Source organism: Thalassophryne amazonica, chromosome 12 (genome assembly GCF_902500255.1).
Source record: "Thalassophryne amazonica chromosome 12, fThaAma1.1, whole genome shotgun sequence".
Taxonomy (NCBI): domain Eukaryota; kingdom Metazoa; phylum Chordata; class Actinopteri; order Batrachoidiformes; family Batrachoididae; genus Thalassophryne; species Thalassophryne amazonica.
The window spans coordinates 68,607,777-68,634,759 of record NC_047114.1 but is presented as its reverse complement, the minus strand read 5'-3'; the positions used below and the strand labels follow the sequence as shown (position 1 = coordinate 68,634,759).

At 40.5% G+C, this 26,983-nt stretch overlaps 1 protein-coding gene across 1 annotated transcript in view; it reads left to right on the top strand.

The window, feature by feature from the left end:
• Positions 1-26,983, top strand: part of LOC117521489 (glypican-5-like) — a 361,302-nt gene that overhangs the window by 103,905 nt on the left and 230,414 nt on the right.

Sequence of the window (26,983 nt, the reverse complement as noted above, 5' to 3'; positions counted from 1 at the left end):
CGCTGACAGCAAGGACTTTTATAAATGACTTCCAGACAGTTTTTGGGTTATTTTAACTCATGACATAAATGATGATAATCGGTCCAGTATTGAGTTAGAATGCTGGCACTGCCAAGGTCTAAACAGCTATACAATGGAAACCTGTGGGACAAGCTAAAAATCTGACAGTAAACCATCTTCTTGACACTGAATTAGTGAAAATGTCATTAGATGTATTCAGATCCAGTATCCAGTAAACATAAGCAAAGTTTTTAAAAGAACATGCAGTTAGTCATTCAGAAGCTTTTACAAGTACATTGTAGTTCCATCAATTTTTTGAATCTTCTGGAAATTTCTATTCTGTATAAAGAAACACTTCTTTGTTTATCTAAGCTTTTGACCCCTGAAAATCTGACACAGCGAAGAAAAACTGAAATAAATCCAACTTGGAGTAACTTTTGCATAACTTATGTGCAAATAAAAGAGATATTCCAGCTGATGAAACATACATCTTGTTGGATAAAACGGACATTAAATGTTTTGAACCAAAGTATTTGTCCATTTATTTACGACTGTTTACAACAAATTTAAACATAAAATACTCAAAAGAATTAAATTAAATAGGCTAAGATCCTTTTTTTTGTCTTGTTTAGAGCGGCTTAGAATAAGACTTTTTTATATATATATAGAGAGATTATTATAGCCAGTGTTTCCCCTTCTATTTTCTATGCATGGTGGCTTTTCCTGAATATGCTTTGCAATAACATTTTAATGTCACACTAGTGGCATGTGCACTCAGGAGCTTCACTATGAAAGGATGATTCTGACATAATGGGAGTCTAATGGTGAACTAACTGGAATAAGCTAATGTTGGCGCTTAAGCTAATGATAGCAGGCTAATGGGTGACTGACAAGGGCAAGCTACTGGTGATAATTTATTTCAGTCACTGACACAACCAACAATGAACATGTTTTAAAGTTGAGATGCAATGTTTATTGCTTTCAAGTCAGTTAATATTGTTGACTTAAAAAAAAAAATGTTAGCTGCGTTCAGCTAAAACAAACAAACAAACAAACAAACAAAAAAATAAGGCTTAAATGTCAGGTTGTGGCGACATTGACTAGCTATCTTATTGTTGCTAGCTTCAGACTTGCTTCTTTCATTTGCTGAAAGATCAGATGAAAAATGATGTCTCCCACAGAACTGTGATTTCTTAATGAAAAAAGAGTTAAATGGGAAATCATTGCAATTCTATTAATATTTTATTTATTTTTCAAACAAATGCAAGTCTGAAACACAACAATGCTACAGTGAGTCATTATTTATTCATTTATTTATTTATTTTTGAGGAATTTTAATTTATCATCACAACCATAAACCTGTAATCAAAACATTCTTTTAAAGGAGGGTGGTTGGTGTCCTGCTGCTTGATTGTTAGCATTTACTGAGTCATGCATACAAAATAAATGCATGCTGATTGAAGTGACAGATCAAGGCTTTGACAATAGACATTATATGTCATATTTTATGCTGTGTTCCACATGATTTGGCTGACTACTCGATACACAGTTATTAAATTTACATTGTAGATCTTGCAGTTTAACTTGAATTTCATCCCTTGCACATACAACATGCAATATGTTGAGAATGTACCAAATAAACAAACAAACAAACAAAAAAAAAAGACATCTGGAGTTTACATTTGCATTTAATTTTGCAGTATTTTCTTCTATTACGAGGTCTGTTAGAAAAGTATCCGACCTTATTATTTTTTTTCAAAAACCATATGGATTTGAATCACGTGTGATTGCGTCAGACAAGCTTGAACCCTCGTGCGCATGCGTGAGTTTTTTCATGCCTGTTGGTTGCATTATTCGCCTGTGAGCAGGCTTTGAGTGCGGTGTGGTCCACCCGTCTCGTCTATTTTTTATTGCGAATAAATGTCTGAACGATTTGGATCTTTGCTGCATCAATTTTTTTCCAGAAACTGTAAGAGACCTCCAGGTGGACACCGTTCGAAAAATTAATATGGCTTTCAGGGACGATTTTATGGGGATTAAACAGATTATGGAGTGTTACTGCCCCTTTAAGGACGGCCCACAACTGCTGAGAGCGCAGCGCCCTCCCAGCGCCGATGTACAGGCTGACACCCCACAGAAACAACTAGATCATTTCCAACGTGAAAGCTTTGTTGATCTGGGACCTGGTCTGACTTTCACAAAAAGGCAGAAGATGTGGACATCAGCACTTTTTCCGGCACATTCTACCGTTACAGGAGTTTTTTTTTTCATGGAAAAAGAAGCCAAGGGACGCGCCACCGTGCCGCTCTTGACGTGGCACAAAACCACCTCGGTGTTGGTCTCTCAGGACGGCTTTCAGGTGGCTTTCAGACGGATTCCGGTTGCTTTTCTGTCGTGTGAATATCCGAGAAATTGAGCTTGAGCTGGACAAGCCCCAACATGTCCTGTGAGGCTTCATCATGGCGTTTCTTTGCGCCGAGCGGCTGCACCACAACGTGCCGAACTCCTCCGCACGTCTGTCTTAATGTGCCGAAAAAGTGCTGATGTCCACGTCTTTTCACAATTCCTGTGCTAGTCAGAGGACATACCGGATCAAGACAGCGTCCAGTTTAGAAATGAATGGCACATTTCTCTGTTACAGGAGTTTTTGTCATGGAAAGAGGAACAAAGGCGGAGGAATTCCGCGCTTCGCGGCGGAGCTACATGGCGAAAAGAAACGCCGTGATGAAGCCTCACAGGACATGTTGGGGCTTGTCCAGCTCAAGCTCAATTTCTCGGATATTCACACGACAGAAAAGCAACCGGAATCCATCTGAAAGCCATCCTGAGAGACCAACACAGAGGTGGTTTTGTGCCGTGTCTGCCTTTTTGTGAAAGTCAGACAAGGTCCCGGATCAACAAAGCTTTCACGTTGGAAATGATCTGGTTGTTTGTGCGGGGTGTCAGCCTGTCCATCGGGGCTGGGAGGGCGCTGCGCTCTCAGCATTTGTGGGCTGTCCTTAAAGGGGCAGTAACACTCCTTAATCTGTTTAATCCCCATAAAATCGTCCCTGAAAGCCATATTAATTTTTTGAACGGTGTCCACCTGGAGGTCTCTTACAGTTTCTGGAAAAAAATTGATGCAGCACCTCACTCAAAGCCTGCTCACAGGCGAATGACGCAACCGACAGGCATGAAAAAACTCACGCATGCGCACGAGGGTTCAACCTTGGCTGACGCAATCACACGTGATTCAAATCCATATGTTTTTTGAAAAAAATAATAAGGTCGGATACTTTTCTAACTGACCTCGTAGATGTGATGCATATGGAACTGTGCCAGCGAATTTGCACATCAGTAAATAAAATGTGATCCATTTTTTTTCCATATTTTAAACAATGGTGAGCTTTTCCCCATAAAGTTAAATGCGGATGCACGACACTGTGAGTCAGCACCAAGGAGCAGAGATTTATCTAGACAATCACATGGATCACTAAGATGTCAGCTAAGCATGCCTCACTGCATTTCCAACTCTCCTCTAAATTACAGGCAGGGCTTTCTACAGAGTGCATGTATATTTATTGCTTTTGAATGACTCTATGAGCAGTTATTAATGACTTTCCCCTTGAGCATGAGCTGAAGTGATCTGGCCATCATGCTTTCACTACCTTTAGTGATCGCTTTTATTGAGTGTGTGGCTGAAAATGGCTATGTGGTTGAATTCAACTTTCTGGAGTTCTGGGAATGGTTACAGAAATGGGATTTTATGGTTCGTGTCCCACACATTTCAGCACCTTAAGATTCTTATTTGGACAGTGTCTCTAGTGAAATGAAATACACTGAAAACAGAACCAGGGAACACTAGAGCAATACCTTAAATGTTGATAATAGCACTGGACCTGGTCCTACAAATACACTCTTTGGTGTTTGTTTGCTTTTGTACCTTTAGTAGTGTTTGGGAAATTAAAATGCACAATGCTTTGTTGCACATATTAATGCATCACATACATATGTTTATCTCATGAAACATTTTTTTCCATTATTAATTGTTTAGGTGTCTAGTTGTGCCCTTAAAGTGAATTATAAGGCATCACATAAATGAAGACGTTAGTGGTTCCACAGGTTTTCCAGCTTGATAAATAAGGTTAATTTTTACTCTGAATAAAACAAAACAAATAAACAAAAAATATATATTTATATAACATAGTGGTGAATGTCATATTAAGTACCCTGAGTTCAGAAAATATACACTACTAAAGTTCAGACCAATACCATTTTCACTCAGCTGTAAGACAGTACACCATCAATGACATTTTTAAGTTGTTATTGGCTTGTGGCCATAGTAGCTAGCTAGCTTTGTTGGCATACTCTGCCCCCTATGTTACCTCATGACAAGACGTATTCATTACAAGTACACCCTCAAAACAAATGGAAGAAATCAACCAATATATTGGTTGAAATTAACCAATCTTCTTCATTCATTGTGTTCAAAACAACCATTCCAAGTTGTTAACACTGAACTCAATGTATGCATTTTAGAAATTTTAAGATTCAAAAACATCTCTGGCCTACAAATTTGGCCTACTCAAAGTCAAAGACAAAATCAGGAAAAACCAAACAAATCAACCCACCGTCCTCTGTACCAACAGATTGGTAATGGAGAAGACCAATGGACTGGTCTGATCAATATATCTGTTGAAAACAACCTATACCAAACTGACTGTTGTTCTATGGTTTAACAATCTGTTTTTAGAGCGTCAGTCTAACATGTTCATCTTACAATCTACATGATTGAAGATATTGGCAGTGGCAGGGAAATCTTATGATTACAGGAAAAAGCCTCATGCAGATCAGTCTCAGTGAGGGAGCCATCTGCTACGGCAGTTATAACAAGGCAAAAGAAAAGGAGCAACAGGTATTTGACAGAACTTGCAAAAACAAACAAACAAACAAACAAACAAAAAAATATTGCAACTAACCAAACCTGCATGAGTCATTATTTACAATGGCAGTATAATTAAATACACTATATAATGAGGTGGTGATTAGAATACCATAGGCTGTGTTAATAAGCCAGTGAGTTAGTGTCCATTGTGATGCCAAACCAGTCACCAAGAAAGAAGGGTTCCAAAACAGTAGGACTCTCAATTTGTCCACAAGACACATTGTCACCCAACAAGTGAGTTCCTTTCACCAATATTGAACAATATTGTTAAAATCTTTTCAAAGATTGTCAGAGTGAAACAAAGAGATTTAAACTGTTTCTGTAATCAACAGAACCTCCAGAAGGCTGAAAGTATCTTGTCATTATCAGGTCATGTTCTTTCAGGGGAGTTTTCTCTGCTTCCTTCAGGAGCCAGTGTGCTTCACCAGTTTGTAGAACCAACCGCTTTTTAAAGTAGTTTATCCCTTCGGCGATTTGGCTTTTAAATGCTCTGTAGGTCTGGCGTGTTTTTATTTATTTATTTATTTACTTACTTATTCTGGTGACTCATTTTAACTCCTTAAGTCTGTTTTTATTAGTTTTACTGTTCTTATATGTTGTTATATTATTGTGTTTTTTTTACAGGCTCCTCAAATTTAATTACCCCTTGTGAGATTAATAAAGTTGTTTGATTGATTGACTGGGGGCAGCACGGTGGCTTAGTGGTTAGCACTGTTGCCTCACAGCGAGAAGGTTGTGGGTTCCATTCCTGTGGCCTTTCTGTGTGGAGTTTGCATGTTTTCCCCGTGTTTGCGTGGGTTTCCTCCGGGTGCTCCGGTTTCCTCCCACATACAAAGACATGCGGGTTAGGTGGATTGGAATCTTTAAAATTGTCCGTAGGTGTGTGTGTGGGTGTTTCTGTGTTGGTTTGTCTATTTGTGGCCCTGCGACAGACTAGCGTCCTGTCCTGGGTGTACCCCGCCTCGCGTGCTATGACTGCTGGGATAGGCTCCAGCCCCCCGCGACCCTTAATTGGACTAAGCGGTAGAAGATGGATGGATGGATGGATTGATTGACTGATTTGATCTGAGATTCCCATATAATGTATATATTGATGTCTGGTCTTAGTCACTCAGATATGACAGAGGCTTATCATAATAGGTAGCTGTCATAATTGCTGTTCAAAAGTCTGGAAACACCAACCTTGGAACATCCCCCATACAGTTGTCATGCATGAGGAAAATTACTCAAGAGACTAAAACCTTTTTTTTTTGTACCGGGCTTTTAGGATTTTTTTTTTTATTTTTGCATAAAAGGTGGAAAAATTAACATTGAATCACTTTTGGAACCAGCTTCATGGCCAATGAAGGAACTGCATCATTTGGCACTTCTGCTTTGGCTTCATTTTCCAGCAGCGGAGGTTGAGTGCTCTACCCTACTGGCTTCACAGCAAACACAAACATATATAAAGATATAGACAGATATTCACACCCACAGTCGACGCCAGGCGAGACTGGTTGCCAGGCTTATACACTGACCTAATACAACTATGCAAACAGAGAACCAAGCTTGTATTTCATGTGTGTGTATATGCACGTATGCATGTGTGCATGCCTGCTTGGTATTCATTGGGTGGCAGGCAAGTCGAGAGCCGGAAACCCATCACTGGACAAGTGGGACAAAACTGAAAAGGTTTCAGCTCGGCCACACAAACCAGAACCAACAAGCTGGGGGGGGGGAAAAAGTCAATCCAAGAGAATTGATGGTGGTGGAAGACGGTTGACCCCATTTTCTATACTTTTACGATTCATTCGCTCAGGCAGAGCAAACAAATAAAATCCAACTTTAACTCATTCAGTCATGCAAACGCACACACACACACACACATGCAGAAAAACAGCACAGCAAGATCATAACATTTTAAATCATGCTGTTTTTATAAAGCCACAGTGGCCTATCGAGGAAAGCTGTTAAATCTCCAGTGCACTACTACCGTGTCAGACTATCCATATTAGCTGTACACATCCACATTCCCCTGACCAGCTCCCAACTGTTATTTGTCTTACTCATGCTGTATGTGAGAAGTTGAGCACAAAGCAGTAAGTCTTTGTCGATGCCAAGTCAAGAGTATTGAGTTATTATTAAGGGAATTATTGCGACTGTGTGGTTTGGGATGTTGTCCCAAACCATTTTGTGGTTTCTCTCTTGCGCTCCCACATTGTGTGCTTCAGGCTAAATAGTCTGCATGACATGTTTTTGTATGTCACAGAGCGTGGCCTAGGGCGTATCACATATGCTCATACCACTGATCTGTATATAAGACTGGATAGCTCACTGGCCAGTATTTTTGAAGCACATCGGCTGTCACATTACCACTCGCAGGTACCGCTCCTGAATGGTCATTTCTACCAATATATATATATATATATATATATATATATATATATATATATATATATATATATACACACACACATATATATATACAAGGTCTGTTAGAAAACTATCCGACCTTTTTATTTTTTGCAAAAACCATATGGATTTGAATCATGTGCATCAGCCAAGCTTGAACCTTCGTGCGCATGCGTGAGTTTTTTCACGCCTGTCGGTTGCGTCATTCGCCTGTGAGCACGCTTTGAGTGAGCAGTGATCCACCCCCCTCGTCGGATTTTCATTGTGAGGAAAATGTCTGAACGATTTGGAGCTTTGCTGCATCAAATTTTTCCAGAAACTGTGAGAGACAGCCAGGTGGAAACCATTCGGAAGATTCAGACGGCTTTCAGGGACGATTCTATGGGGATCACACAGATTAAAGAGTGTTACAACCGGTTTAAAGACGGCGCACAATGGCGAAGGGCGCACCACACTCCGAGCGGCGAATGACAGGCTGAAACAACCAGCTCATTTCCAAACTGAACACTGTGTTGATCCAGGACGTCATCTGACTACTACAGAAATGGCAGAAGAGGTGGACATACCACTTTTTCGGCACATTCCACTGTTACAGGAGTTTTTGTCATGGAAAGAGGAGCGGAGGAATTCGCCACGGAGCCGCTAATGGCGCGGGACAAAAGCACCTCCATGTTGGTCTCACAGGACATGTTGTAACATGCCCAGCTCTTGCACCATTCGGACGATTCAGACGGCTTTCGGTGGCTTTTCAGTCATGTGACTATCCAAGAAATTGTGGACGAGCTGGACATGCCACAACATGTCCTGTGAGGCTTCATCACGGCGTTGCTTTTTGTCCCGCGCCATGAGCGGCTCCATCCCGACACGTGAATTCCTCCGCACATCTTTTCATGACAAAAACTCCTGTAACAGTGGAATGTGGCAAAAAAGTGCTATGTCCACCTCTTCTGCCAGTTCTGTAGTAGTCAGACAACGTCCCGGATCAACACAGCATTCAGTTTGGAAATGATCTGGTCGTTTCGGCCTGTCCATTGCCGCTCGGAGCGCGGCGCGCCCTCCACCATTGTGCGCCATCTTTAAACCAGTTGTAACACTCCTTAATCTGTGTGATCCCCATAGAATCGTCCCTGAAAGCCGTCTGAATCTTCCGAATGGTTTCCACCTGGCTGTCTCTCACAGTTTCTGGAAAAATTTGATGCAGCAAAGCTCCAAATCGTTCAGACATTTTCCTCACAATAAAAATCCGACGAGGGAGGTGGACCACTGCTCACTCAAAGCGTGCTCACAGGTGAATGACGCAACCGACAGGCGTGAAAAAACTCACGCATGCGCATGAAGGTTCAAGCTTGGCTGATGCAAGCGCACGTGATTCAAATCCATATAGTTTTTGCAAAAAATAACAGACCTCGTGTATATATATATATATATATATATATATATATATATATATATATATATATATATATATATATATATATATATATATATATATACACACATACACATATACACACATACATACATACATACAGATAGAGATAGTTAGATAGACTTGCTGATGATTACACAAAACTTGTATAAACTGATTAAAGAATCATAATTTTTAGAATTTAATCCTATTTTTAGAATAGAATTTAGAATGATAGAAGCACCAAATTCAGCGCAAATACACCTTAGACATTATTCTTTTGAAAAATGATTGGCCATTTGAATTTTCAATAGGTGGCCAGGTAGGGATCAATTGAAGAATTACAGAGGGGCCAAAATTAAAAGATGCTAAAATCATATTGAAAAATATACCATATTAATTTTCTGATCACAACGATTCCAAAAAGGTTTAGTTTGGATGATCTGTGACTGAATGTTATGACATTATGGGGTAAAAACAGTAAGAATGGTGACAATTGTCAAGTTCAGTTTGTACAGGTGTCAAAAGTTAAAGTTGCTGTAATTTTGGTAAAAAGTGATCTAAATTATTTGTTGAGTTAATAGGGTTTTTAAAAAGGGATAGTTTGCACCATGGGTCATGCTTAGCTATGTTATGGGTTAAGTTATGTCACATGTCATAGAATCCAATGGTCGTCTGTTCCAGCTGCTTTCAAACATGCTGTGGTTCGACCCCTTCTTAAAAACCTCACCTGGACTCGTCAGTTTTATCCAATTTTAGACCTGTGTCTCAGCTGCCATTTCTGTCTAAGGTTTTAGAAAAGGTTGTGTCTATACAGTTACAGTCATTTTTAGAAGAAAAACACATTTTGAAAAATTCCAATCTGGGTTTAGATCGCGACACAGCACTGAGCCGGCACTTTTAAAAGTTCATAATGACATCACTTTATTGTCAGATGTGCTGGTTCTGTTGGACCTCACAGCAGCCTTTGATATTGTGGATAACACAGTACTTGTTTCCCGGTTAGAACATTTTATTGGCATTCAGCGTACTGCACTTAAGTGGTTTAGCTCATATTTGGCTGAAAGGAGCTTTTCTGTTATGATTGGGGACCTGTCCTCATCAATTGCTCCTCTGTGTTGTGGAGTGCCACAGGGTTCTGTTCTTGGGCCTATTCTATTTTCTTTGTGCATTCTGCCATTGGGGTCAGTTATAACCCAGCATAACCTGTCCTTTCATTGCTATGCGGATGATCTGCAAATCTATCTTTGTCATCATTATTTAATTGTATTTGCAATATAAAGCAGTGGCTGTCCCAAAACTTCCTTTACCTGAATGATGGTAAAACTGAGATCATGGTGTCTGAGCGCTGTGGCATACCAAATGTGGTAATGCCAAATTTTGGTGCTCTGGCTAATTATGTAAAACCAGCTGTCAATAATTTGGGAGTGATATTTGACAGCTGTTTGAGGTTCGAACAACAGATAAACTCTGTTGTCAAAGCAAATTGTTACAGCTTTGTTTTTTTGGCTAAAATAAAGCACTTTCTCAGTAGACGTGATCTTGAGATGGCCAGTCATGCTTTCTTCAGCTCCAGACTTGATTATTGTAATGCACTTTATTCTGGCATTAATCAGTCTTGTCTTGCACGTCTCCACTTGGTGCAGAATGCTGCTGCTCGTCTTTTAACAAACACTTTTAGATGTGAGCATATTACGCCTGTCCTGTACTCACTCCACTGGATTCCAGTTCATTTGAGAATTGATTTTAAGATTTTAGTGTTTGTTTTTAAAGCTATTTATGGCCTTGCACCTCCCTACTTGTCTGAAATTTTTATTTTTGCACACTTACAGTTGGACATTACGGGCGTCTGGCCAGCTTTAATTAGAAGTTCCAAGGTCAAGATACAAATGCTGGGGTGATCATGCTTTCGCAGTAGCTGACCCCAGACTGTGGAACGAGCTACCTCTTGAATTACATACTATTCCTGACCTAGCACTTTTTAAATCTAAGTTAAAGACTTATTTATTTAAACCGGTTTTTAACACCTAGTGGGGAGGTGACATGTTCTGTTTTTATGTGCTGTTTTAAAATTTGATTGTATATGTGTTTTATTTTTGTGAATTTGTGTTTTTAATGTTAAGCACTTTGGATGCCAGTTGGTGCTGTAAAGCGCTCTATAAATAAATGTTGATTGAAAGGTTGATTGATATTGCTTGACCTTTACTTTGGAGACCATACATTCAACACAGTCAAAACTGTTCCATTTATTAATCCTATCAGTTCAACCAATAATTTGCACCACGTTTTACCAAAATGGGAGCAAGTTTAACTTTCGACCCCTGTGTAAACTAAAATTGACCTTTGTCACTTTGCTGATTTTACCCCGTAACTCTATATAACATTCAGTCACAGGCAGTCCAAACTATACCTTTTTGGAATCTTTATGCTCAGACAAATAATGTGGCATAGTTTTCAATATGATTTGGAGCATCTTTTAATTTTGACCTTTATTTGACCCCTACCTGGCTGCCTATTGAAAATTCAAATGGACAATCGTTTTTTTTTTTTTTCAAAAGATTAATGTCTAAGGAGTATTTGTCATGAATTTGTTTCTTCTATCACCATTTGCAGGATTGCTTCAGTTATCTGTTGCACTATAAAAGCAAGGAAGGAAATAAATCAAATAGTTAATCATAGCAGACATAGATTAGGAGGGATGAAGGTTACATTAAGTGGAGAACAAAAAGAAGGAAATGAGAGAATCAGGTTGGTTATTACTCAAAATTATTGACGCTCTACTAAGCTGTGTCTGTGTGCGGTCCACATAACTTGCGAGTGGTAAGATGGCCACCAGTTTGCTTTAGCGGTTTGCATGGAGAGTGTGGGCCAGTGAGCTATCCAGCACTATATACAGATCAGTGGCTCACACATACTGGTATCAGGGTTTTAGTAGTCTACTCAGGAGTATCGATGTGTAGTCCACTCTGTTGCAGTACTAGCTAGGGCATGAAATGTGGTTATTGACCATTTTTGGTGCAGGAGCAGGGTAGAATTAGTACATTGTTGCTCAAACTGAGAAAGAGCTTAAACACAGGTGAAAGGGAAGTTGTTTCAAGTTATGTCAAGTAGTTACAGTTCAGAGTAAATCCAGTAAAAATTGGTGGGTTCAATGCGAAGAGTTTTTTTATCCCCCTGGGAATGCTGCCTTGTTAAATTTGTGTTCCTCGAGAGTAAACTGCAATTGAGAGACCACAGATGGGTGATTATTGCCATGACTGTAAAAATCATGTTTATATGATCTCGCGGGATACTTTGAGTCTTGTATTTGGATGAGATGGGTAGGTTTCGTTACACATACTGTGTGACTGTGTAGAATCAGTCACGTGTTCATTCGATGTGCTGTGTAATCTGCTATGAGAAAACAGTCACAGTGGTTTAGATTAGCGCGGTTTATACGCAGGTCCACCTTATCCGCTTGTTGGTTTTACCCCAGCTTCTCATTACAGTCTTATGGAGGAATGATAATAGCAGCCTGGCTCTTTAGATAATGGAAACAAGGACCTGTGGGATGATTGGAAAGGTTCCATTCACCATGGCGGCACTTCAATAGACTGCGGTGGCTTACATTGCAAGGGTGGTTTCTTCTTTCTGGCCCACAGTAAAATGAAAGAACCTCATTGGTGTGAAAATACTTTGAAGTTATCACCCTTTGAGTTTTTTACTCACCTTCTACCATTATGTACACTCTTGTATTCTTAGTTTAAAATGATTTGTCATTGGTGATACAACTTAAATGCAATAAGACGTCTTTATGTCATCACTGTTCAGTTTTAGAATGGACTGAATGGGGCATAGAGTTAGGCTAATTCTTCACTGTTGTAACAATTAAAGGATATTACAACTGCATTTTTTGCCTGGGCTGTTTGAATGAGGCCCAAAAGAGATCATGTGATAGGATGTGACGATGTACCAAAAAAATAAATAAATAAAATTACACAGTGCAGTTTATTCTGCATGTCCATTGATTAATGCGTGTGCATTTTGGTCAACTCTATGCAATATCTAAGCTCATACTGTTTTAATTTTTGGGTCAAATTATTCCCAAAATAATTTACAAATAATGAATGTTTCTGAGTTCAATGGTACGGATATTTCATGAGGTGAAAGATGGAATGTTCCATTCAACAAGGCGAAGCAGAGTTGAATGGTACGTTCCAGGTTTCACCGAATTAAGTATTTGTTCCATTGGAAAAATGTAAAAAAAAAACAAAAAAAAAAACAAACAAACAAAAAAAACATTTGTTGTTTATATAAAGGCTAAAATAGATCCTTGTCATTTGATATTATATTAACCCCTTAACGTCTGAATTTATATCGCTGTATATAAAAAAATGTTTTGTGTGTGTTTTTTGCCTTTAAGTAGATGGTAAATAATGATGAGATTATTAATTATACTTTTGCACAAAAAATAAATAGTAATTTTGGTATTTTGGTAATAATTTATGTTATAATGTTATAATAATAATAAAGGTATGTTGCAAATTTGCGACAACAGGCATACTGGTCAATTTGGTATGTCGCATATTTGAGTCAAATATTGTAGCATATATGCGACAATAGGCGTTAAGGGGTTAATTTATAAACGACAGAAAAGGGACTTACATTTTGGTGTGCGTCACTGGTGCTTTGACATCAGCAGTCCAACACAAACTTTAAATAAGAGAACAAAATTGTTTTCAGTCAACTTGGAAACACAGATGTAGTCCATGATACTTCCAAAAAAAAAAAAAAGTGTGTACTTCCTCAGTCCTGCGAAAAATCAGAAATTTCTCCAGGTTTTCATCCTAACAGCTCTTCATTCTCCAGACGGCTTATGGCATAGTGGATGTTTTTGTGTGTGTGTGTGTGTTAGAAAAATTAGCACCGTCAGTTAGCTCATTCAAATCATTGTCTGTCAGCAAAACAAACTCCGCCATGTTTAGCTAAACACCGCCCCCACTAGTGTGCGGTTGGACTGGGTTTGGAACGTGCAATGGTACAAAATGTATGGAACCAAATTTGCATGGTAAATGGTACCATATTTGCACGCTAAATGCAACACAACAAAAATAGGACAAAACACCAATCAGATGACAAGGATCCACTCAGCCATTATATAAAAGTTTCTATAGGCTCTAATGGAACACTGTCAGGAAACTGTTATTGCCATAGTAACTGTGAAAAAAGACAAAATCTGTTCACTGTTCCTGTCTCAGTAATCACAGAGTCCAGAGAGCAAAAGCAGGGATATAATTATTCGGAGACCCCAAATTTTTTCATTCATCCAACTAAACCGTTCTCCCAAAAATTAATGCCCATTGTAAAATTTGATGACAGCATACTGCCTCCCACTCCCACGGCTGTGCATCAATAATCACCAAAAGTAGTTGTTACGTTAAGTAGTTAAGTTACTCAGGGATCCCAGGTTTCCACATCACCCAGATAAACATTTTTTTGACTGTTCTCATCATTAATGTTAAAGAAATGACCTTTAACTATATCTTAGTAACCACTGGAGCCACAGAGCACGAGTTGGTTTTCAATGGCTCAGGGACCCCAAGTTTCTACTTCAAGAAATTGAACATTTTTCTTGACCATAAATGCTTGTTCTCACCATTAACCCTAAATAAATGACCTTTAATGAAATGATCTTAGTAACCACTGGAACCACAGAGCATGAGTTGGGCTTCAATGGTTGAGGGACCCCAAGTTTCTATTTCAATAAATTTAACATTTTTCTTGACCAGACATACTTGTTCTCACCATTGACCCTAAAGAAATGACCTTTAACTGCATCTCAGTAACCACTGGAGCCACAGAGCATGTGTTGGGCTTTAATGACTCAGGGACCCCACGTTTGTACTTCAGCAAATTAAACATTTTCTTGACCAGAAATGCTTGTTCTCAGTGACCCCAATGAAAGTCCTTTGCACTGTATCTCATCAACCACTAGATGTTGGGGTCACAGAGACCCCAAGTTTCCATTTCATCCAGTTGAACATTTTTTTCCTTGAAAATGACCAGAAAAAAAGTTCAGTTTTACTGTTGACCCCAATTACATCAACCGACTAGGTTCTCCTCTTTTGACTTTCTACCTCAATGGAAAAGTTTTCACAGTCACTGAGTAACGGCTGGGCAACACTGTGCTACAGAACCAGGAAATTTAACCGTCTGGGGCTGACGCAGTCGTATACGACGGCTAAGACCAAGCATTACTAAATTGTAAATATCATTTTAATGATATGAGATAGAAACTTACTTTGTTTTTGCTGAAAAGTTAACTCCGCAGACTTTTGAGCCAGCCGTCGGCCATCTTTATACTCCTCATAGAAGCTGTGTGATGACGTGCGCAATGTGAGTGTCCAATCGGAATTTGTTCACCGTCACATGGTTTTCCAAAATCCAATCGTAGGGCAGATTTACCTCACGTGAAAAGCCAAAGATCATTTTCAGGAGTGATATGTTACTCATTGGGTGCTCCAATGAGTACATACTAGTAGTATATACTCAATGTGCCCTGCGCCATTACGCACAGCAGTCAGTGAAAGCAAGAGCAGACGGAGAGCCTCTGATGACTGATGACAATCTCACGTGCTCAAACAAAGAGTGTGTAACTATCAGGATTGCTCCACTAGTTTGCATGTGAATGTTACTGGATAACTCTGTTGCTTTCTCTGCGTAAAGCACTGTTTACCATATCAGTGGACAACAAAACACATAGACCATTTTGTATATATTGTTCAAAATGTGCATTTGTGTTTATTGTTTGAACCTTTTTGTTGTACAGTCTTTCACACAAGACCTCAAATTACCATTATAAAGTGCCAAAACAGTTGTTTATTATAGTTTGCTGTGTGTTTTGAATAAATGTATGTGGAAAATTATTTTTCGCCTTATTTTTCCTTGCCTATTTTTGATTGTAAACCTTTATTACACTTATAAAACACACACAAAAAATATATATATTCTGAAAGCACAGGTTGTCCTGAAAAAAAGAGACATAAAACTTGATTATGGGATGCAGGGAGAGCTGTTAACAGCAATAATAAAACATTTATGCCAGGCGAGTGAACTGTCCAAAAAATGCCCTCGGACCCCAGAGGGTTAACAGATGATGAAGAATCGCAGTTGAACTCCAATCTGTCACGTTATCATGACACAATGTAGATCCAAAATGGTTTTGTATGTTGGGAATAATGTCAATCCCCAAATCAAAACAGTACAGCCAGCCCAAAAATGTTCTTGGAGGCAACATGCAACATTATGGGTCATCCTGTGTAGGTCAGTGTAAAAATATAGCCAGCAACACTCAAGTGTCCTTAATAAAGGTTTTAATGACTCACGGCAAGGCGACAGGATCAGGAGCATAGATATTTCGACTAGGTCTTCCTCAGTGTGTAGGAACATGTTGCTTGGTTTTATATGTAAAATAATACTTCAGCTTTCAGTTTACATAGTATAAATATATTTGTATGTATAATTTAGCTGCCAAGAATACCATGGCTATCACCTCATAAATAAAATATTAGAGACACTTGTGGCTCAGGTTCTCGACGACGTGCTTTCTGTACTTTCAATTCAAGCTTGTTAGCAGAATGGCAGCTGGTCTACTAAATGCTGCCATGGTTAATCTATATGTATAACATATCTTTCTAAGTTGTGACCATATTTGGCAAGAGATCTAGACCCCGGGGCTGGCTGACTGACTTATTCAGCAGTCCATTAGCTAATGACGACGGGTGCTGGCTTTTTTTCACCCCTGCTTGGTCTCCTCTTCTGTGTTTCTTCTTGACGTTTGCTTCACTTTAATATGCTGATGATATGCAGCAGCTCTCACCACCACTAAAAACTGAAAAAAAAAAAAAAAAATTCCCATTTTTTTTTCCTCTGAAAGGAAATGCAATGGTTTAAGCGAATAATTAAAAAATGATTGATTGCTGTGCTTTTACATGTGTGAATGCAAAGTTGTGGTGCGTGGCATATTATTTTTCTCAATAACCCATGACTTGGATTTGCAGAATCATATCATTTCTGCAGTAAGGCGATTTCTCACATGTGTTGTCAATTATAAATTGAGGAAATGTTCATAGATGAGAGAATAAATTGTGTGGTGAAACAGTTGATGTGTTCCGAGCCTGGGATCTGCAACCGTGTTTTTTAATTTTACACTCATGACAGCACTTGACAAGAGATGAGACAGAAGAGGAAAAAATAGTTGAGGATGAAAAATACAGATTCCTGCAATTGTACAAGATTGAACAATTGCAAGGAAACAGTCTAAGTCTTTGACTCCTTGTTTCCACACGGTCTATGGACTGTGTAATATACGCAATCCGCCATCTAGTGTTCAATACAAAGAAATGCATTTCTTTAAGGAGACCACAGCAGCCAAGAGAGGCTGTTTTTGTCTGATTTCATCATCCACTTGGGTTCGAATATGTGCTTGGAACACCATAGACACAAAAACAAAATGGCAATCTTACCACTACAAAAAACAACAAACATTCACGATAAGTTATTAAAATATTTTCTTCTATGCTTTGGACATTAACATAAAAACAACTGAAATGAAGGAGATAGCTTATAGCTAGCTTGTAGATTTCAAAAGCTTTATCAGCTTTCCACAGCTAGCTTCCAGGCAAATAGCACATACAGTCTCTCTGAAATCCATGGCAAAAGTTTTTTCAGTGCACTCGAGGCAAATTCTGGAGTGGAAAAAAGCAACAGTTGGAGGAGCTTATTGGCACTTTGACATCATGGAGGCATCCCTAAAAATGAATGGGTAAACAGACATCACAACTACATACTACAGGTGGGCGGATCGAGCCTAATATCGATAATATCGATACCAACGCTGGTATTGATATTGAATGATCCTCGTGTAAAAAGATCGATACTCAAGCTTTTTTTGATGAGTTCGCTGTTTTACAACTACCCTTTCAAGAATTTTTGAGAGAAAAGGAAGGTTGGAGATTGGCCTATAATTAGCTAAGATAGCTGGGTCAAGTGATGGCTTTTTAAGTAATGGTTTAATTACTGCCACCTTAAAAGCCTGTGGTACAAAGCCAACTAATAAAGACAGATTGATCATAATTAAGATCGAAGCATTAATTAATGGTAGGGCTTCCTTGAGCAGCCTGGTAGGAATGGGGTCTAATAGACATGTTGATGGTTTGGATGAAGTAACTAATGAAAATAACTCAGACAGAACAATCGGAGAGAAAGAGTCTAACCAAATACCAGCATCACTGAAAGCAGCCAAAGATAACGATACGTCTTTGGGATGGTTATGAGTAATTTTTTCTCTAATAGTTAAAATTTTATTAGCAAAGAAAGTCATGAAGTCATTACTTTTAATGAGCTGAGCGTCCTTAAAGGGGTCCTTAAAGCTGTACTACCAGACCTTATTTTTTGTGAAGCCCGTAAAATTTTCACCGAAAGCCAGATACATTTTTCGAATAGTTTCCAGGTGCCAGTCTCTAACAGCTTCTGAAAAAATTCTGATGGGAAAAAAACCCCAAATCATTCCGCCATTTCCAGACAATGAAAATCCGACGACGGGGCGGGACCACTCCTTCCACAAGGCGTGCTCACAGGCGAATGACATCACCGACAGGCTTGGAAAAACTCACGCATGCGCACAAGGGTTCAAGCTTGTCTGATGTGAAAACATATGAATCAAAGCCATATAGTTTAAAAAAAACATGAAAAGGTACGATACTTTATGGACAGACCTCGTATGTGCCTCACATGCAACTCTTTGAGAGAAAGCAAATACAGAGTTTAGGGGAGGTGATGGTCGAGTGGTTAAGCGTTGGGCTTGAGACCAGAGGATCCTTGTTTCAAATCCCAGCCTGACTGGAAAATCACTAAGAGCCCTTGGGCAAGGTCCTTAATCCCCTAGTTGCTCCCTGTGTGTAGTGAGTGCTTTGTATGGCAGTATCGGGGTGAATGTGAGGCATTATTGTAAAGCACTCTGAGCATCTGATGCAGATGGAAAAGCGCTATATAAATGCAGTCCATTTACAGAGATCTGTTGCCTGCAGTACTTTTTAAAGTAAGCTGAAAACTGTTCAGTTCATACCTAACTGGACATTTGGTGTCATGTGTGCTGTCCAGCCTGCTTTGCACTTTGGGGCAAATGTGAGCTGTCATTTTGTTGAAGGTTAAAGTGTGTGATTAGTGTTTAGAATATGTTATTGTATGAAAGCACAGGTTCTTATGCATATTTAAGCAATGTTTTTCTTTCCCACCATCTTTAAAGTCCAGACGCTGCAAAAACTGACTCCCCCGTTTGTCCACTCAGCTGTCCAGCTGCAGATAAAATACAGCACAAACCACAGTTATTAAAATTTTCCATTAGTTGCTGTTGTTATTTAATTGTAGCCATACTGTATAGTGTACATCTGATCCCGTGAGATCACAGAAATAAAGCAGAGTAGGACCTGAGTAGTACTTGACTGGGAGACAGCTTGGGAAGACCAGGGGCTGTGTGTGTGTTTCTTCAGGCAGAACTGGAGATCTGTCAAAAGGGTTAGACGTGCCAAATACCAATGCAGTTGTGTGCTGGATCTACTGTGTTGACCCTGAGCAACCGTGTCAGGTGAAAGACAAACTGTAACTATTTTTATTTTCTTAGTCCCATTTGGTGCAATCACACAATTGTGTATGCAGAGTGGACGTGTGTAATGGACCCACCATATATATTTTATGGTCTACTGCACTCTAAAAACAACACACAAATAAAAAATAAGATCAACTAGACAACACTGGACTTTAGACCAGGTTTTTCTTTGGATTAAGGCACAAACCCTTTCTAGTGATGGATAAAATCCCACGCTGCCCAAAGCTGTTCCTAGAAAGCAGCCTGCCCAACATGTTTTCATGTCAACCTTTTTTCTAAATACGAGGTCTGTTAGAAAACTATCCGACCTTTTTATTTTTTGCAAAAACCATATGGATTTGAATCACGTGTGATTGCATCAGCCAAGCTTGAACCTTCGTGCGCATGCGTGAGTTTTTTCACGCCTGTCAGTTGCGTCATTCGTCTGTGAGCAGGTTTTGAGTGAGCAGTGGTCCGCCCCTCTCGTCGGATTTTTATTGCAAATAAAATGTCTGAACGATTTGGAGCTTTGCTGCATCAAATTTTTCCAGAAACTGTGAGAGACCTCTAGGTGGACACCATTTGGAAAATTCAGATGGCTTTCAGGGACGATTTTATGGGGATAACACAGATTAAGGAGTGCTCCAGCCGGTTTAAAGACCGCCCACAGCGGCTGAGAGCGCGGCGCACTCTGAGCGCCGATCGACAGGCTGAAACCCCGCTGAAACAACCAGATCATTTCCAAAGTGAAGGCTTTGTTGATCCGGGACGTCGTCTGACTTACACAAAAATGGCAGAAGACGTGGACATCAGTACTTTTTGGCACATTCCAGTGTTACAGGAGTTTTTTTCATGGAAAGAGAAGCGGAGGGATGTGCCACGGAGCCGCTCATGGCGTGGGACGGCTTTCAGATGGCTTTCGGTGGCTTTTCAGTCGTGTGAATATCCAAGAAATTGTGCATGAGCTGGACATGCCAGAACATGTCCTGTGAGGCTTCATCACGGCATTGCTTTGCGCCATGCGGCTCCGTCCCGACGCGCAAATTCCTCCACACGTCTGTCTCAATGTGCCGAAAAAGTGCTGATGTCCACATCTTCTGCAATTTCTGTGGTAGTCAGACAATGTCTCAGATCAAGACAGCGTTCAGTTTGGAAATGAACGGCACATTCCACTGTTACAGGAGTTTTTGTCATGGAAAGAAGAGTGGAGGAATTCACGCGTCGGGACGGAGCTGCATGGTGCAAAGCAACGCCGTGATGAAGCCTCACAGGACATGTTCTGGCATGTCCAGGCTCATCCACAATTTCTCGGATAGTCACACGACTGAAAAGCCACCGAAAGCCGTCTGAAAGCCATCCTGTGAGACCAACACGGAGGTGCTTTTGTCCCGCGCCATTCGCAGCTCTGTGGCACATTCCTCCGCTTCTCTTTCCATGACAAAAACTCCTATAACAGTGGAATGTGCCGAAAAAGTGCTGATGTCCACGTCTTCTGCCATTTCTGCTGAAGTCAGGAGACATCCCGGATCAACAAAGCCTTCACGTTGGAAATGATCTGGCTGTTTCAGCGGGGTTTCAGCCTGTCGACCGGCGCTCGGAGTGCGCCGTGCTCTCAGACACTGTGGGCGGTCTTTAAACCAGCTGGAGCACTCCTTAATCTGTGTAATCCCCATAAAATCATCCCTGAAAGCCATCTGAATTTTCCGAATGGTGTCCACCTGGAGATCTCTCACAGTTTCTGGAAAGATTTGATGCAGCAAAGCTCCAAATCGTTCAGACATTTTATTCGCAATAAAAATCCGACGAGAGGGGTGGACCATTGCTCACACAAAGCCTGCTCACAGGCGAATGACGCAACCGACAGGCGTGAAAAAACTCACGCATGTGCACGAAGGTTCAAGCTTGGCTGATGCAATCACACGTGAGTCAAATCCATGTGGTTTTTGCAAAAAATAAAAAGGTCGGATAGTTTTCTAACAGACCTTGTACACCTGATTGTTGAACTCTGGTGTTTCCCAGTTCTTCACTGGCTGATCCCACCTGTCAGAGTTAATTAGCTGTGGGTGGAGCAGGGACAGTGAAAAAACATGACGTGGCATGTGGCGTCCAGGAACAGGTTTAGGCAGCCCTGATGAAATCAATTCACCAAATGCCACCTCATTTTAAGATCAGCATACCCTTTCATGGTCTGGATCATTTTTTTGTGGATCAGCAAAAAAAAAAAAAAAAAAGACAGAGAGAAATATAACGTTGCTTTCAGTTGGCTAAATAACTTAAAAGAACAATGAAAAAAAGGAACTTTTACCCACGGTCCAAAATGGAAAAATGCCATCTCATGTTTCAATAATATTTAAACATGAAATTGAACGCCCTCTAAGTAGGTGCTGTGCCAGGCACAACTTGTAGCATTACATCACATCTGGTTGGCCCATTTTGGCTGCACACAGTCCTCGTCAACCCTCTAGATTCACCATGAAAAGTCACATTTTTCCAGAGGCTAGGGAACTCTCAGCGAAACATGACCCACACATTTGGTTGCTTATGCTCAGGATAACACTGGGAGAACGGGGTGTACTCACTCCATCCTCAACTCCTGATATTTCAGAGTGATTCTGTCAGTGTTTGGACCCCAATTAGTGCAGCAGATTAGAGAATATTTACAGAGGAATTCTTCAAATGGTGATGCAAGCACCAAATTTGGCACAAATACTCCTAAGACATTACTCTTTTGAAAAAGCAGAGTGTCCACTTAATTGAAGAATTACACAGTGGTCTAAATTTAAAAATGCTCCAATCATATTGGATGGTATTCCATATTATTTGTCCGATCATAAAGATTTCAGAAAGGTATAGTTTGGACCATCTCTGACTGAATTCTATGGAGTTATGGGGCAGAAAAGAGCAAAAAATGGTGATAAAGGTCAATTTCAGTTTGTGCAGGGGTCAAAAGTTAAAGTTGCTCCAATTTTGGTAAAATGTGGTGCAAATTATTGGTTGAGCTAATAGGAGTAATAAATGGAATAGTTTTTGACTGTTGAGTGCTTGGTCTGCAAAGTAAAGGTCAAACAATGTTGACGTCCATTGGATGCTATGACATGTGACGTTACCCTGTAACATGATAACTAAGCATGACACATGGTGCAAACTATTCCTTTTTAAAACCCTATTAAAATTCAGTGAGATAGGCCAAACTATACCTTTTTGGAATCTCTGATCTATCAATGTGGTGTAGTTTTCAATGTGATTGGAACATCTTTTAATTTTGACCCTGTGCAATTCTTCAATTGACCCCTATCTGGCTGCCTATTGAAAATCCAAGTGGACACCCAGCCTTTTCAAAAGGGTAATGTCTAAGGTTCATTTGTGTCGAATTTGGTGCTTGCATCACCATGTGAAAGATTTTTTCAGATCTCCACTGCACTAAATGTGGCTGCTGAAGCAGAGCATAAAGTGTCAGTGGCTGTCTGCTTTTAAAATCACCGTGACTCTGCTTCAAAATTAAATTTGGAATATTACTTTAAAAACAAGTCAAGGTGACAATAAACGTGTATTTTCAATTATTATTTAATCTTTCACGATTAAGGGCCCCTTCACACATAACATGAAAGATGCAGAAACCGGAAGAAAATCTATGAACCAAACACAAAATAGGGAACCACGAATCATGTCACCTGCTGTTGTGAGGGACGCACAGTCGCACAGGCATGCACAACACACCAGCAACAGTTTCATGCACGCTCGTGTGCGTGCATGAACACAGTGTGAGCAGGTGGAACGTATTGCACCACATCGCGCCTCTGCTGTGCAGAAAAAAATAAAAACCACACACCATAAGAAAAATGCTGCATTTTATTGAACCCTTCTTATCGAGCGGACAATACAAGTATGACCCCTCTGTAGATGACCCATGGTCACAGATGTACAGTCATGACATGAATGAAGCAGTGCTCTTTGATGATCATGTTCACATCTGCTGGCCCGGTGTGTCCAGCCGGCCCCGCGCGCGTATCCTGCCCAACACACGTGTCCTATGGGCAGCACACCGCAGGATCAACACCAGGTCATGTGGAACAGAGCTCACATGGGTGACGTGACATTCAGATCACCCGCTGCGTGTTATGATCTGACGGTCTGTTTCACCTGGGACAGCCTGTCAATGTGCGCACTGTGCGCTCACTCACTATGTAGTTAGTGTCATACTTATTAATATACCTGCCCTGGCTGTGGTCTCTGTGTTTTTAATGTGACGCGTCGTGTCCACTGAGCCGTCATTTGCAGGTGTCAGTGAATCTGTGGCTGGTGATCAGCTGGGAGGCAGCTTACTGTGCTGTGTGCGCTCAGACGTGGCTGGCCAGTCGACATCTGTACATACATGTTAGCAGATCATGCAAGTTCGCCCCCCCCCCAGCACGCCTCATGTGTTGTGCAGAGGGAACGGGGGGCGATATACACACACGGCACGTGTTGTGGGGAGGAGCGGGGGGGTACAAGACATGCGCAATATGTGAATGTGTGTGTTGCGGGGGGAGCCGATACTCTGGCACACCACATGTGTGTTGTTTTGTAACGCTACACTCGTGGGGGCACTTTCACAATTTCACATCCAGCTCGAAAGTGATCGTCTGTTCACTATTTTCGTGCTGACAGTGCAAATGGCCACACATTTTCTAAGTGTCCAGCGAGCATTGTTGGATGTTTGTGTGTGTCACCTGACACCTGCCGCCAGAGGGTTCAAATGGGCTCTCACAGGGCAGTCTCTCTTTCGGCCGCTGGAGTACGCGAATAGTTGTAGCAACATGTGTACGAGGCATTAGAGGTGGCTCCAATTTTTCATGAATGACATGCAGTTCCTCCTTCGTGCGGTAGTCAGCTTCAATCATGTCATGCGTGAAGGGGCCCTAATCCATGGTTTATATGTGCACCAAATTGTGGCGGTCCGTATGGACCACAAATCATCTATTGTCCATGACACCACTAAGACTGACACAATGTTGGGTGGAAACTAACAATTACACTTGCATTATGCTGTACTTTTCACCAGGTGGAATATAGACTGTTTAGTATTTTCAAATGTTTATGCACTTCAAGTGTGTGCAAAACCTTTGCACAGTCCTGTATTTTGCAGGAAAATGTCAGCCAGGTGCTGCTGTTTAATGCCTTGAAACTTTTTCTCATGGCTTGCATGATAGTTGTGTTCATGCTCATGTGAGCTCACACATGCGTATGACATCTGTGTTATAATTTTATAGTTATTTCTGGTTCCATGGAAGACTTCAGTGTGACATCTGAACCCTTGAAGTCTGTATTCATGAGCTTATTTTCTTTATTGCATCCATATCTTCCAGCACGTCTCCGAAAGACACAATGAACTCGCTTGACCTTCGTCTGTCTCCAATGTATCTTCCATCTCTGTGGTCTAACAACTGTTCCATCCTTTGTGCCATCTGTGCACTTTTACCCCCCAATCGTTTTATGTGTTTAACTGAGAATGACTAAGACAGCAGACTTAAAACAAACACCATCAGTATGAAGAAATACTTTAAAAAAAACTATTTTTAATCATCTCTGACTGAGTTAATTTGGATAAACAAGAATCAGTGTGGTGATAGGAATTTAGATTTCGCTTGTGAAGTACGAGATGGAGATTGTACTTAATCGGCGTAGACGTCAGATAAGACAGAACCACAGAATTAAAGAGGGAGAGAATCACTGAGCGGTGGAGAGTGCTGAGTGCAGACAAAAGAGAATGATGAAGACAAAGTGATTTAGAGAGAGAGGATGAAGTGAAAGATCTAAAAGGGTGTCAGTGAAGAATCAGTGAAGAGAGGGAGAAAAGAAGTCAAGACGGGCTGTAAATCAATTAAACTCTTACTCAAGGCTTTCTACAAGGGGCCAAATGAATAGATGTCAGTGTGTTTTCGTTCCATTTGAGGGGCATTGAGGACATTTTAAAATTCTGGCTTCATATGTAATATGTAACTCAGACAAAAACCAGTTTAAAAAATGGGTTTTTATTTCATCCATGCACACAGATGAAGGAGTAATGTCTTCAGTCCTGTGCATCATGGTGTAACTTGGTGAAATGATTGAGTGTCAGGCAAGAACAAAGTGATTTGATGAAAAGAAAAGAAAAATAACTAAAAGTCAAGGTTGCCCTACTCGCTCTTAGTTCTTAGATACAGGATATACTAGAATGACTATGCCAAGGAAGTAGTTAAAAATACACCTGTGATGAATAAAATTCATATATCACATTTCTATTGGTCACTTGGTCTTTGACCTTGGGTGATTGCAAAAGGTCACAAATGTTTAATTTAAACTGTTTGGATCCCATGTGGATGACACATGGAGAAAGAGCCATGTGTTGGTTAATGATTTAGTGCTTCGATTTTGGACACAACTGATCAAATGTCAAGGCCACAGAGAAGTATGTGTATTATGACATCAACGAATCACAAAGAATTCATTCACTTAACTCAGTGTCAAATAGCGTCAAATAGCGTCACCTTCTTAAAACAATGGCCAAAGTTTTTTTTTTTTTTTTTTGCAAAAAATGATTTTTCTTGCCTAAGTTAGCTGATGATCCTGGACAGCTCTGGAAAACTCTCCTGTGTCCTCAATTGAAGAGATCATGCAATTCTACCCCTGTAGTATAATTTGCTGTTTCACAGTTGTGAATCTTGCGCCATGTCACAGTCCGTGACTCACACGAAAAGTCAGTTTCAGCAGAGGTTCAAAGGTTCAAACGGTTTATTGTCATATGTACAGTAAGAAACGTATTTCCCTGTGCAATGAAATTCTCTTCTTTGCTGCTCTCACCGGGTGTCTATAATAATAGTCAAAATAGGCATTAAAAAAAAAAAGCATTAAAAGCATTAAGCATTAAAAAGTAAAGTAACAATAAAGGTGCAGTTACAGTATGAAGTGAAATGAAATAATGTGCAAATAGCAAGATTCAAGTATTAACAGTTAACAGTAAAGTAACAGTAAGGTGCAGTAACAGTGTGAAGTGACCCCAGGGGGTCTGCTCAGTCCTTAGCAGCATTCAGCAGTCTGATGGCAGTGGGGTAGAAAGAGTTTTTGAAGCGGGTGGTTTTGCATTTCACACTCCTGAACCTCCGTCCTGAAGGCAGCAGTGTGAACAGTCCGTATTGGGGATGTGTAGGGTCTTTTATGATGGCGGCAGCTCTATTGTGGACTCTCCGATGGTAGATGCTCTGCAGAGATGGTAGTGGCGTCCTCGTGATCTTTGATGCGGTCTTCACTACTTTCTGCAGGCGTTTGCGGTCATTCACCGTTGAGCTGCCATACCACGCAGTAATCGAGGTGGTGAGAATGGACTCAATGATGCAGCTGTAGAAGTTGCTGAGAATCTTGGGTGACATGCCAAATTTCCTCAGCCTCCTCAGGAAGTACAGCCGCTGCTGAGCCTTCTTTACCACCTGTGTGGTGTTAAGTGTCCAAGTGAGGTCACTACTGATGTGGACCCCCAGATATTTAAAGCTGCTCACTCTCTCCACCTTGCGGCCTTGGATAGACAGTGGCTGATGAGGTTCCCTCTCCCTCCTCATGTCCACTATCATTTCCTTGGTTTTATCTGTGTTCAGGGTGAGGTTGTTGACTCCACACCATGTCA